Source organism: Megalops cyprinoides, chromosome 4, assembly GCF_013368585.1.
Source record: "Megalops cyprinoides isolate fMegCyp1 chromosome 4, fMegCyp1.pri, whole genome shotgun sequence".
Lineage (NCBI taxonomy): Eukaryota > Metazoa > Chordata > Actinopteri > Elopiformes > Megalopidae > Megalops > Megalops cyprinoides.
In genome coordinates, this window is record NC_050586.1 from 20,607,184 (window position 1) to 20,620,260 (window position 13,077).

The window sequence follows — 13,077 nt, forward strand, 5'->3', positions numbered from 1 at the left end:
ACTACTCTTGTGAGCAGACAACGGCAGCCGCTGGGGTGGAAAAAGTTGGACGGAGCTGCCTGGGTGTTGTCCAAAAAGAAACGTGTGATCGTTAACACTAACAGAAGACAGATCCATACCAGGAAGAAGAGAAGGGGAAAAACAGTAATTTTCCCAGTCACTCAGCTGAAGCCCTGGATTATGATTCCGCAGTATCATCTTCTAAAGATTAACCATGATTTTTTATTCTTTTTTATTTATGTGCTGGCCTGAACTGTTGCAAGAGTTTCATACCAACAAGTTAAGTCGAGAGCTTGGCCAGACCACAAAAAATGACATCTTAATAATGTTTTTGTTTAAAATATGTCCTAAAGCACAGCTCACTGACCTTTGCTAAGAGCTGAATTTGCTGTAGAAAAAAAGCAGTCAGTGAAAAACAATCTTTAAAAACTCAATTTGATTAACCTTTTAGAAAAATTGATAAAAAAAAGAATCCCTAAAATCCTTACAATTGATTGGCAAATTTATGCACTTTACATATCCATAAACAAAATGCTATGTTCACTAGCAGAATAGTGGCTAGGCCAGTGGATTCTTAACCCAAGGGCTGGGTCACTGTTTGTGCTTTGAACACTTGAACCAAACACCATAAAATCTAACCATATAAATGGGTAATGGACTGTAAATTAGGTGTGGAGTAGGAACATACTTCATCAAGAGCAGCAGTGTGGTGTAGAGGAAAAGACTAAGGATTATAACCCAATGGTTAATTGTCTGATTCTCCAGTGGGCCACAGTAAATGAATGAACTGCCTCAGTAAATAACCAGCTGTATAAATGGATAACATGTAAAAATCTGTAGGTTGTTCTGGATAAGAGCATCTGCGGAGCAAATGTAATGTAATGGAAACAAATGCTGAAATAATATTTATCTTACTCTAGGTGAGCAATGAAAAATGCTCTACACCATGTGCAATCTACTCTTGGGTTTTAGCATTCACATAGGACATTTTTTGAGGACATTTTTTGTGTGACAGTAGGCCTGTGTGAGTTGACATTGTGACAGCACCTCTGTGAGAAGAACATTTAATCAGTCTCCACCCAGCAACCACATACTGAGTGCCCATGACTCATCTGTTACAGCTACACCCTCACACGTGTGAAACAGGCCACAATGGCACAGGACACAATATACACAGCAAAGGAAGAGGACAAAAATGAGGGGAACATACGGAAGATCTTCTAATTCCCTGACATTTCTGTTTCCCCTCCTTTTCCTCAACCTGCAGGGATACTTCATTTCAGAACAAAAAGCTCACAGTAATATAACTAAAACATACTTGCAAGTTTTTTTTCAGGTTCTTGAGAAAAAGCAGTATATCACATATTTACCACATATATACCAAGTATCCACACACTATTTGTTCCAAAAAAATCAAACAATTTTGGTCGTACACATGAGACAATGCTTTGATCCAAGGTGGATCTTCACCCGCAAAGAGTAGAGATATTTGGTTCTTTAATATTAAAATATTCTACAGTGTCTTCTTTCAGACAGACAGCATCTTGTACAATTTCTCAGAATTGTCCATCTGTGCTGGCCAAACCCAAAGATGGTGCCTCTGCTCTGGGGAGCGGCAACTAGGGCAGGCAGCATCTTCCCTGGTCCAGTGGCCCCTTCTTCCCTCCACTGAATCACCACATTGGGTAACAAGAGTCATGTGACATACTTCAAAAATTCCACACTTCCATCACTGCTTTTGGCCACAGATTTTCTCTCTCTATAAATGGCATTATCTTGTTTCCATTATGGCATTTTACAGATTTCTGCTTTCTCTGTCATAACATCATACCCAGGAGAGGTAAATCAAACTAAAGTGGGCCATCATAGGTATAGCATACTCACACTGCACTGCCACCAACCATGTCTTCTGGAACGTCAGTGTCCAGCACCTGAAAAGGAGAAAAACACAATATTAAAGCATGTAATTAAAAGAGAAAGGTATGTAATATAAGACTTTGTGTATTAACCACATCCTAGGCACTAATAAACTGCTGTCATCCTGTAGCTCACATGAACCCAGCACTTTCCTCAACGAGGTATTTGTGCAGACTCAACCAGTCCTCTTTTGGTGGCACATTCAAGAAACCCTACAAGAAGACCAATATTTCCTCCTAAAGGGTGGGAGCACTGGCTTAACAGCAATAACAAATGGCTCTTATAGAAGCTGAAATGAGTGTTTGTGTATTATTCTGTAGCACAAGGGCACTGCACATTGCCGAGGTTGACATCCAACAGCTAACAGGCGTTTGTTACAGCAGTGGCTTAATGGAAACCCCGAACATGTCATCAGCCTCTGTAAGATCCAGAAAGCCCCGTGAGTGCCAAGATGGAAACTCTGATGTCATGAGCGGGCCTCTTCCACGACACTCTCTCCCTGACCCGTCTCTGCCCTCTCCTCGTGCTCCAGATTATGCCTGCCCGCCTCTCTGTGTGCAACACACCATTCCTTCCACATCCCTGCACGGCTTGCTCACCGACTCAAAACACAGCACCCACACAGGGGTTGATCACATTTGGGGGCTCCTAGCAGGATGGGGAGGGAGATGGTGGTGGTGTTGAGGGGTGTTAGGGTTCACAGAATAGGTTTGAAACATTCCAGCTCCAGCTTTTTCTGGAGGGACGGACGTGGCATGACCCTCGTTCCCACGAGGCTTTGCTATTTGCACTGAGGGAGGACTCATTGATTGCCAGCCTTGTATAGGAACCTGCATCCACCCCGAACCCTGTTTTTTTACACCTCTGTAAGAACGCCGAGCAGCAATCCGAGAGGCAACGAGAATCCCAGCAGCGCTCGGATCGATCCCGGGCCATTACCAAGTTCTCAAGCAAAAAAAGGCACAGGACTCTGAAATGGTCTGGCTTTATCAAAAATGACAAATAAATAAAGGAGGAGTGAGGTGAGAGACAGAGCCAGCCCTTGAAGCGCTGGCAAGGAGAGGGCATTTTATTTATAGAGTAGAGAGCTGATGGCTGCGCGCCTCTGTAGTTGTTCCTTTTTAAATTACAGTGATAAATCAGCCACCCTGGAGATTTGAGCTCGGAGTGCCGCCACTCAGGGCTATTAAAACGCGCGGTGCAGGACTCCCGAGGTAAACACGGTACATTGGATCAGCAACAGCAATTCCGAGAGTCAGGTGTGCTGCACCATCCCAGCAGTCAGGTCTTTGGACCGTGTTTGGGGGTCTAGTCTCCAATTCAAGGCTCTCAACAGTCAGACGGTGGCCATTTGCTTGAGGCAAGTAAGCATTTCTTTGAGTTGCAGGTGTAGGCATACCAGCACTGCAATGTACTGCTTAAGACTGGATCTAAATAGGCTTATTTAATACACGTTTCTGAACTGCCGTGCATTATAACACCAGAATTAGATCTTGTGGGACTCATTACAATGATTGGATCACCTGACTTCATCAATTCAGTGTGAGGCTGCAATCACATTTTCCATTAGAACTTAAATTCAAATGTAATTGCCCATTATGCAATCGATGGTTTATCTTTTCACTGTTGTTATTGCTTGCTCTTCCTCTGTTCTTGTTCTCTTTCCATCAAATTACTCATGTTCAGGGTAGGTTGTTTTTTTGGACTTGTTTCAACTGCATTGTCTTTTAACAATCAATTTTACGTGCTGTAAAATGTTGAATGCGAGAGAATAAAATAAAATTGGATTTACAGTAGTGCCATGACTTCCTTGGCAGGGGAGTGGATGGAGTTGTGACGCAGGATGTGCACTGAGCCACTCACTGTCCTGCCTCCACACACAGAGACAGTGACTGAGTGCTCCTTCAGGGCCTGAGCGACAGCAGATGAGGGCTTTGCTTTGGACCCCCCCCCGGGACACAAAGAAACTGGAACTACATGGGCTGTCTGTCAAGGCACTTATCAGAATGCAGAAAACATTTATCTGCAAAAAGCAAACAGACATCCACAAGGGGCAGGCTCTTCCTGTTCCTGTTGACTGCGGGCTTTAGTGGAGGCCGGTACGGGACCAGGCACCGATCACCTGTCACTAAGCATTAGCATCCAAACCAGCACTCCGAGAGGCGTCCCGCAGAGCACATTTGAATGTAGAGGAAACGCAGCCCCAGCCCTTCCCACAATGCATCTGGTTTCACAGACAGCCACTGAAGATACTTGGGACCACAATCTCCCAAATCACTGCACTCGGTTCTGTCAGGACTCTTCTCTTGCTCAGACAGAGCGGTCACCTGCAAAAGTATCACAAAGGCCCAGAGCAAAAAAATACCTGGCTCCCATCCCACAGAATTTAGAGAAAAACTCACTGTCAAGCATGGTCAACATAGACATCAGTCTTTGACAAATCCTTTGGGCGCCACCATCCATAAACGTCTGCTTGGGAGACAAGACCTCCAGCTATATTCTCCAGGAGGTCTCCCTCTGTGACGCAAAGGAGCAAAGCTGACGCACTCTTTTTTTTTCCTGCAAGTTGGAAGGCAATGTGATGCAAAGCATAGGAGTCGAGACAGATCGATCTTTTCAAATCCACAGACTTACAGTGCACTTCAGGCTCAACGGCGTGACGAGGCAGTTCCTTCCTGCTACAACGCCATCGCCATTCACTCGCTGGCCATGCAGGCTCATGCGTCACCAGGTTGCCATGGAAACAGACAAGGCACGGTGATGATCCCCGAGTTGGGGCAGTGAGAAAGAGCAGACTCTTCCAATTGGGTTAATCAAAGGTCAGGGGGTGCATTCCTTCCACTGCCTAACCCTGACCTCTCATACAGAGAGGCATGCAGGCAATACCTCAGAGGTGGTGGTGGTGGTAATTGGAGAAGGGGAATAACTATGGGCCAACTACGGGCCCGGAAACGAAGCGTTCAAGGATCATGTTCTTGAGAGAATTTTAAAACCTACCAAACAACAGCAAAGCAGCCAACAATTTTTCTGATTACAATAAATATATTATGCACTACATACACACATACATAGCACATAAAGCACATCTCATACAGCACATCACTCTCTCCCTCTCTCTCTGTTTGTCGATATATACATATATATACATTTATATTTTTCCTTTAATTAGATATAGAGAAAGAGAGTGTGAGTAACATATATAACTTATATGGGTATATCCAGCTTTATTATTATATTGTTATATGTTATATTATATTATACTACATTATTATGAAATAGAACACCAAAAGACAAATATGCAGCCAAATACAATTAAACATGCATCTGCCGCACTATTTATAGCACTAATGTTAGCATAACAGTTATACCGTGTAGGCGGGTCTCTTCGTTTTGTCTGTACTTGAAGATTGGACCCTAACAAAGCGAGCAGTGTGCTCCACGGAGGGATAGCCTTGCATCACTCTGGTCATTACTCATCACATTTCCTCACGCTTCATTGGAGGGGAGGAGGTTTGGGGGGGGGGGGGGTTGAGGTAGTGCTGCCTCCTAACTGGACATCACATGGACGTGATTAGCCACTGCCCGGACTGTGTCTGCTTGTCAGGGAGCCCCGTGACGCTGTACCGGCAGCAGGCAGAGACGCACAGCAGCGTCGTCACGGTTCCAGGAGCGTGCTCGGCAGGGTGGCAGGCTGAGTTGCTCCGTCTTGTGGGCCAGAGAGCATCGGCCTCCTGCTCTACCATAAAAGGGCATTTTCAAGCTTCACTCTCTCCTCTCTCACTGCCTAATCTACATCAGTCTGACAGTGTATATTTTTTTTTATTTTGTTCTCCTCCAGCACACCGTTTTGGGAACAGGGGTCCCCTGTGGCATTAGCAGTGAGAGCAAAAAACACTTAAAAGCTCAGAGGGGCATTCTAGCCCAGGCCTTGGCCTCTGGGACATTTTGGCACTGGTTATTTTCATCACACAATGTTAAACTGCTGGGAAGCTGGAAACTGAAGGCATGTGAAGGCATTCACTCATAGAAAACTTCCACAGCACAGCTAGCTGATCCAGACCAAGTTTTAACACCTATACCCTGTATAGCACCAAGGAAGGCATGATTACATAGGTTTCAATGGTGTGATCCACACAGGTTTCAATGATAATGAACTCTCAAAAGGACACTCAAAAGTACCTTCTGTCCATTCCTTTCCCTCATTCCTGTCAGAATGGGGGCTGGGTACAGGGTATTTTTGCTCTATGACGACACCCAACAGTGCAACTTTACCTGTCATATTGCCGTCTCTCCTCTGGTGATAACTCTCTTTGTATTTCATGGCCATAAACCTACCCTCAGGTCCTTGTGCATACTTGTTGTTCAAGGCCACTCAAGGCCGGATCTCACCCCCTTTGTGTTCTCTCTTATGACCACTTCCTTGTTCTCAGGTCGTTTCCCTTGACATAAACTCGCTTGAAATATTGGCTAATGTTAAACGGGGCACACCTGAAATGATATATGATATGCAACTGTGCAGGAGGCCAGCCAAAGATGCAGAGTCAGTGTGCTCTTTGCTTGAGAATCAGTTTTTTTTTTTTGAGATTGCAAGATGAGTGCTTATCCCACAGGTTCAGGTAATAAACCTGTACAGTGCTTTGACCTTCGGCAGGTTGCCACATTTCCTATTGGTCAGAAGGACAGGATCATTTGTGGTAGCCTCATGCTCTCACTGTGTAGGAGTGTGTGGTATTGGTCAATGCAACACAGTGAAATCCTTCCACCTTGCACTCTCAACAGTGTACAGGAGTCTGGGGCAACATTAGTGTTTGGTGGCTGATAAAGTCTGTAACCACAGGAAGCTATCAGTGTGAGTACAGCACTGTTCAGTTGATGCTCGGCGTCTCTCACAACAGAGCACACTGCAACTCATATAACAAGGAGAAATGGTTATTTTTTCACCCCGTGTCTGTGGTGTTAGATCTAAGGATAAGATCTAAAAGATTTCCCTCTGTTTAAAGGGAAAACAAAGGACTTTGGCCACTGTATGCATTTGCTTACTTAGTGTAGCCTTATTCTTGAATTATAGTGCATGCCATAGAGGTGCCCAAAGCTGACTGCAAGAGAGAAAGCAAAAGTGGATGAGGAGGCCTGGAGTTTGAGCAACTACAAAGTGAGAAATAATGGAGGGTGATGACACGGATTGAATCTGGAGGTGTAGGGTATCGTGTCTGAAGGAGCACAGAGGTGACTTACAAATGAGGCACCTTAGCATGCTGGGTATACAAATGAATCCCCACAACGCCCCTGGGGGAAAAAAAAACACTGCAGACAGGAGTCCATGCAAATGGAATGGAAGCTAAACACACATCGTGCGCATACACACTGTTCCACACCACAGACAGTGCTTTGCTCACAACACTCTGAAGCCTGAGTCCCAGAGCCCCAGATGTGAGGATGTGCTCTCTGTCTTGATAACCTCTGGTGACAGCCACCAATAGGGACACACCTGTGGGGCCTCACTTCAGACAGTAAAAGCACAACGATGGCCAGGGACATGGGAGGATGGGTGCTGAAGAGCTGCACAGCATGTACCATCTCAGTGTAGCTCAGCCTTGAGACAGTAAAACATTATGGTACTCTCTCTATCCATAACACCATACGACATTAACCAGGAGTGACACCTCCCAGGTACAAACGTGAGCAAAACATTAACTTCACCTGTATGCATGTGACTTTAATGGCCAGACTTTAATAGCTGAGACTGCATGGGAGAAGTACAGGTGGGCCAAGTGGGTGTCCGAGACAGAAACTGACAACACAGAGTGGTGGTTTCCATTTCGGCTTGGTCCATAACCCCAATCTTTGCGTATAAAAAATTTATACATCAAGCCGACCAAGGTGGAGTAGCTGCAACCTTAGGGCCTTAACAAAGCTGCACTTTGAAAAAGTTGAAAAACAGGCACAGCTAACTACCTAGGTATCTGCAGCTGTCCTAATGCTGTTAGCATGCTTGATGCAATTAGAAATTTGGCGAGCTAATTTAAACAGTGGTTAGCTACAGGACAGGGTTACTTCGTTTGAAAATAGCTTGCTGGGTTGCTAATGATGCTGTCAGCAGGCCTGGTTAGGAGATTTCCAGCAAGCAAAAAAGTAGGCCTACACTTGCTCAATAGAATCAAAGTGTCAACATTAAATTTGTTACACTATGTACTATGAGTAATATTGACAGAGATCATGACTTGTAACCAGAACATTGCAGGTTTGATTCCCAAGTGAGGCAGCACTGTTGAAAACATTGAACACAGTGCTGCCTGAGTTGCTTCAGTAAATATCAGGCTGCATAAACAGAGAATATGCAAAATGGAAGCAGCAGTATTCACTCTGGACAAGGGTATATCTAAGGGGTATTTCGCAGAGCCAGTCAGCTTCTGTAGGTATTTTCAAAGGGCTGGCTTTCTGAGTTTCAAAAAAAGAAGCATGTCTAGCCAGACCATTAGGACCGATTTTAAACATACTACACAGCTCACAACTTACATACTGTATGTATAAAATCACGTCATTATTCTTTATCAAGAAACTCACACATCATGTTTACTGTATTTGAAATTAGCAGAGGACAACATAGTGATTAGTTAGGACAGCTGTCTACATATTTCAATTTGCAAGAACAAAGCATATCAGACACTAGACGAGTCACTTTCTGTCATGATACTGTCACAGCTCACAGTCATATTTTTTTCTAAGCTGAGCAGTTTGAGGAGCATGTTTGAAAAGCGGAACTGTTATTTTGCATGAACTGCTAGATTACTCTACTGTACTGATCATACCATCACATTTTGATAGCATAGCACACACTACAATGTTTAAATCCCCGATATTGCATTTTTGCTCACACATACTTTGTCATGTTGTGCCCAGAGGTTGTTAGCCACAAATATTATATTACAGTGTATTGCTATTCCAGGCCTTCCCTTCCCTGCCTTCAGTGATTGGTATCTGTTGCCTTACATGTTTCTACCTTTATTTAATAAGCCTGAGTTTGTGTTATCATATTAATCTGAAACAGGGGTCGTAAAACTGAGTTAACTAGCTAATAACAATTGAGTTAGTTCAAACCAGATAACTTGTGCTAATCCTTACTCACTTAAACCACCATTATGAAATACGCCTCTGTTCAGCAAATAAATAGCAATTATAAATAACGGGTGCGTGGGATTTTTTTCTTTTGCAGCCTCAACACACAACACTGCCATGTAATGATGACTACAAAAGTCCCAAATCATGGTGGATACAGTGGTGAGTAAAGAAAATGTAAAAACACCTATGTAGATATGATTTACAAAATGTATCTACTATCTACTTTTTTTCCCTGTTTCCTTAGCAACCTGACCAAAAATGCTATGCAATTTCTGCAATTTGAGTGGAAGCCTATTACAGGAGCACCTGGAAAGTCTCCCTGTCCCAGCAGTAAGGTGACAGCAGTGTCAGAAACGAACAAAAACACGGCATTGTTCAGCGAGGGCGTTCCAAACGTGCGGCCGGTGCTCAAGAAAGAGACGATCAAAGGCAGCAGACAGCTGCAGAAAGAGGAGTGCCCCGGCGCCCGATACCATTAACGCCTGGACTGACTCCAAAGCCCTGCCACCGGAAAAAAACACACATACGGGAACCTCTCACGGTAAGAGCACCGCCGCGTTGCCCGTGGGCCCCCGGCATCAATGTGGGCACTCTCCTTTCCCCGTGGCCGTCTGTTACGAAGATTAAGCATCTATTAAGGGCAACTTCCCATTTCCTGAGTGCATTCATTAGTGACAGTACGCTTGCACCGCGAGGAGGGAGGGGCAGTCTCTGCGTCACTGTCCACACCCCGCTGCCTAAAGCGCTGCGGGCACATGACAGAGGTCGGCACTGAGGAAAAGACACCGGGGCACGGACTCCGAGCGTCAGGGGCTATTTTCAGGACCGGAGGGGAAAGAACTGTCAACGTCTGATGGGACTTTGGAGCTTTACTTGGCTTTCTTTACAAAGGCACGGCCGTTATCCCGGGCTGCTCCGATACCCCGAATAGAGCGCTATGTTTGGCGATGACATGAGGTTTGAGCCTCCCGTCTGTCTTCGCGGCTCGATTTTCAGTCAGCGTGAAGTGCAGCTCCATCAGAGAGGACCTCTGCTCCGTGGCAGCATCACTGGTAAGAGAGGCCACAGAGACCTATCCTGGAGTCCTTCCTCTGAGAAAGAGCTGACAGCACCCTCCTCATCGTGAGCCAATCGAAATGAGCAGGGGGTGTTCGTGAAAGGGGAGGGGAGAGGCACCAAGCGCGCCACTAACTAATGACAAGGCCGGAGATAAGCTGGTGCAGGGATGGCATGGCATGTGAGGAAATTAGATCAGTACATTTCCATGAGTCTCAGTGGAAACAACATCATAGCCCTGAAACACAGCAGAGACTGAACTGCAAAGAACAGCATTCTGCAACATTAGAGTGTCAAAGGGGGGGTCCAATAGCAAGCGGTCTCAATATGACAGCCTATGTCACACTTACCCCCACAGGTAGCTGCTCCCTGCCACACCCCCACCGCCCTTCCAAATGGTGACGGGAGGTTTTGGATGACTGGCCCTGACATTAGGCGCAATGGGGGGGGCAGTCTGTAGAGACTTGAGACAGCTATACACACCTATGGCAAAAAAGACAAAAGACGGGGCGGGGGGGGGGGGGGGAGCCTGGCAAAAAAGTACTATTTTTAGCAGTTTGAGAAGCCGGGCATCAGCAGCCGGTGGAAAGAGCGAGGGAGCTGTAAAAGTAAGGGAAGGCAGTGCTGTCACTTTTATTTTACCTGATCCCTGTGAGTCACAGCTCACACAGCAAAGGATGTGGCCTCAACAGCTGGGCCGAGGAGAGACAGACATGCACAGGCACACACACGCGCTGGTCATGCGCGTGCATACGCACATACATAAAAACACGATCTTTTCCATTCAGAAGGGGAGCACAAGCATAACTCATTCAGCACAAAGTACGGCAACCTCTGACTGGATTTGTTAACAGTACCTCTGCAGGGTTTGCCTAAGAATTTGATTTTTTCCTCCTTTGGAATGGACTGAGCGCATTTTTCTCACTTAATAACCATGCACTTCCCCTCTTGTCACCAAGCTCACGGCCTCTGCCCTGCCAGCTCTGCTGAGACGCAGGACACTGTGATGGAGACCAGACCCTTAGAGCATGGCTCACCTCTCAACCTGCTCTCTCTCTTTGGGCTCCACCAGCCACCACTAAGAAAACATCTTCGACCATTTTGATCATGAATAAACATTGTGCAATAATTTGTTCACATATTCAAGACCTCAGCAAATTGTTTAAACTACTGGCCAAAGGACACAAACATTACTTCACATTTGCTTAACTAGATTAACGTACACGGTTCACATTTTTTTCATGTTATTCATTTATAAAACTGAATATTTACTGAGGCAGTTCAAGTCATTTATGTACCTTACCCAACAATGGTAGTGCACCACCAAGGAATCAAACTAGCAAACTGTTCCTCACCACTACGCTACACTACTGCATTGTAACACAGTGGACTTTCACCGACTTCAAACTGGTAATATATCCATTTGGCCAAATACCAGCTGTTTTCTCCACCAGCTGTGAACCAGCCATATCTTAACAATTCACTTCCTTTATTTACTTAAGTATTTACTGAAGCAAAATATTTACTGAAGCAAAATATTCCTAACATAGGCCTTAAATCCTTAAAAAGAAGAAGTGAGACCCACTAGCTTTTCAGAGCTGCGTCGAGCAGCCATTTAAGACATCTGACATTAACTGGCCGGCTCATTAGGGACGCCCATGGACAGGTTGTTCCCTCACAGCTCTGTCATCAGAGCTGGCATTTACATCACCTGTTCTGTGCAGCGGAGGTGACAGCTAGAAGGCCAGAGTATAACCGCGGGGGCCGGAGAGGAAGGACACGTTGTTCCGCCCCGGCGCTCACGTTTGAACGACGCCAACAGCGGCAAGCACCATCAGGATGCACTTTTTCCGAAGACCCATACTTATGAATGAGATGTCACGTTGAAGTACACAGAGCAGTCGCAAATGACTCTCTCAGGGGCTGGAACATATCAGAGATGGAAAAAGTGACGATATCATTAATAATCGTGGTTTTCCATTATTCATCATTACCATCTATGGCTCGCCGGCCATGGACATACATGGGAAGCTAAGGCTGGGTATTTGGAGTGGATGGACAGAGGTAGACCTGCTTTCACCCTTCCCTGCAGTCATCCCAGTACAGTTCTGTCCTGCTGCACAAACAGCACATACCTGAGTGAGCGACCGCGAGGGCTTCCCTAAGCAGTAACAGAACAACATCACCTCACATTCTTGCTCTTCCAATTGTGGCCAAAATGATGGCTGCTCAGAGGGAAGTCACTGGGAGTCTGTACTTTTCCTAGGGGCTTGAAAAGACAGATCTTGCAGCTTTCTCAGCTAACAAGCACTTCAATTAGCACTGCCATAACTCAAATTGACTGCAGCTGATCTGCCAGTTAAGCTAATTGTAATTGCCTTCTGGAAACGTGTGGAATGGATGGACAAAAAAGCTTTTACCTGTTACCCACAGGAAGGTGGAGTGCACATGACTCTGAGCTGGGGGGGAGGGGGGTTGACTCCACCTACAGTACAAAACACTTTCCACCACACACATTTTTAAGGCTTACTTGTGTTGCAGTACGATAGTCAAGGTCTGCTTAACTCTTCTAGTGCTTACGCATGCACACCCAGACATACACACACACACACGCATGCGCCCGTGTGCGCGCACACACACACACAGTGTTAGTTATTAATGGGCTGTGGTGATTGAGATGGGTTGTCTCCAGAGCACGTGGCTCAGTTACAGTCACACCACCATGGGAAAAACTCGACACACAAGACGCGGTTTGTTAAGGAGGGAGACGGCTCACTGCTGCCAGCTCCACCACCTCCGGCCCAGAGGGGGAGCCGTGCCAACTGGCAGGGTGGCCACTTCTCAGCTGGAGGTGGGGTCTGCGTTGTCCCTCAGAGTTTATCAACCGACCCACATAAGCTTGAAATTTAAACACAAATTAATAGCAACAATTAGAAGAACAAACACATACATTTGACTGCCTTCAAAAACATCTGTGAACTACAT

The 13,077-nt window shown here is 45.6% G+C and overlaps 1 long non-coding RNA gene across 1 annotated transcript in view; it reads right to left on the minus strand.

Annotated features, from left to right (window-relative positions):
• Positions 1 to 13,077, minus strand: part of LOC118776277 — a 37,189-nt gene that overhangs the window by 14,243 nt on the left and 9,869 nt on the right. Inside the window, exon 2 of the long non-coding RNA XR_005004917.1 lies at positions 1,885 to 1,931. This is a non-coding gene — a long non-coding RNA (uncharacterized LOC118776277). The remainder of the gene's footprint in view (positions 1 to 1,884; positions 1,932 to 13,077) is intronic.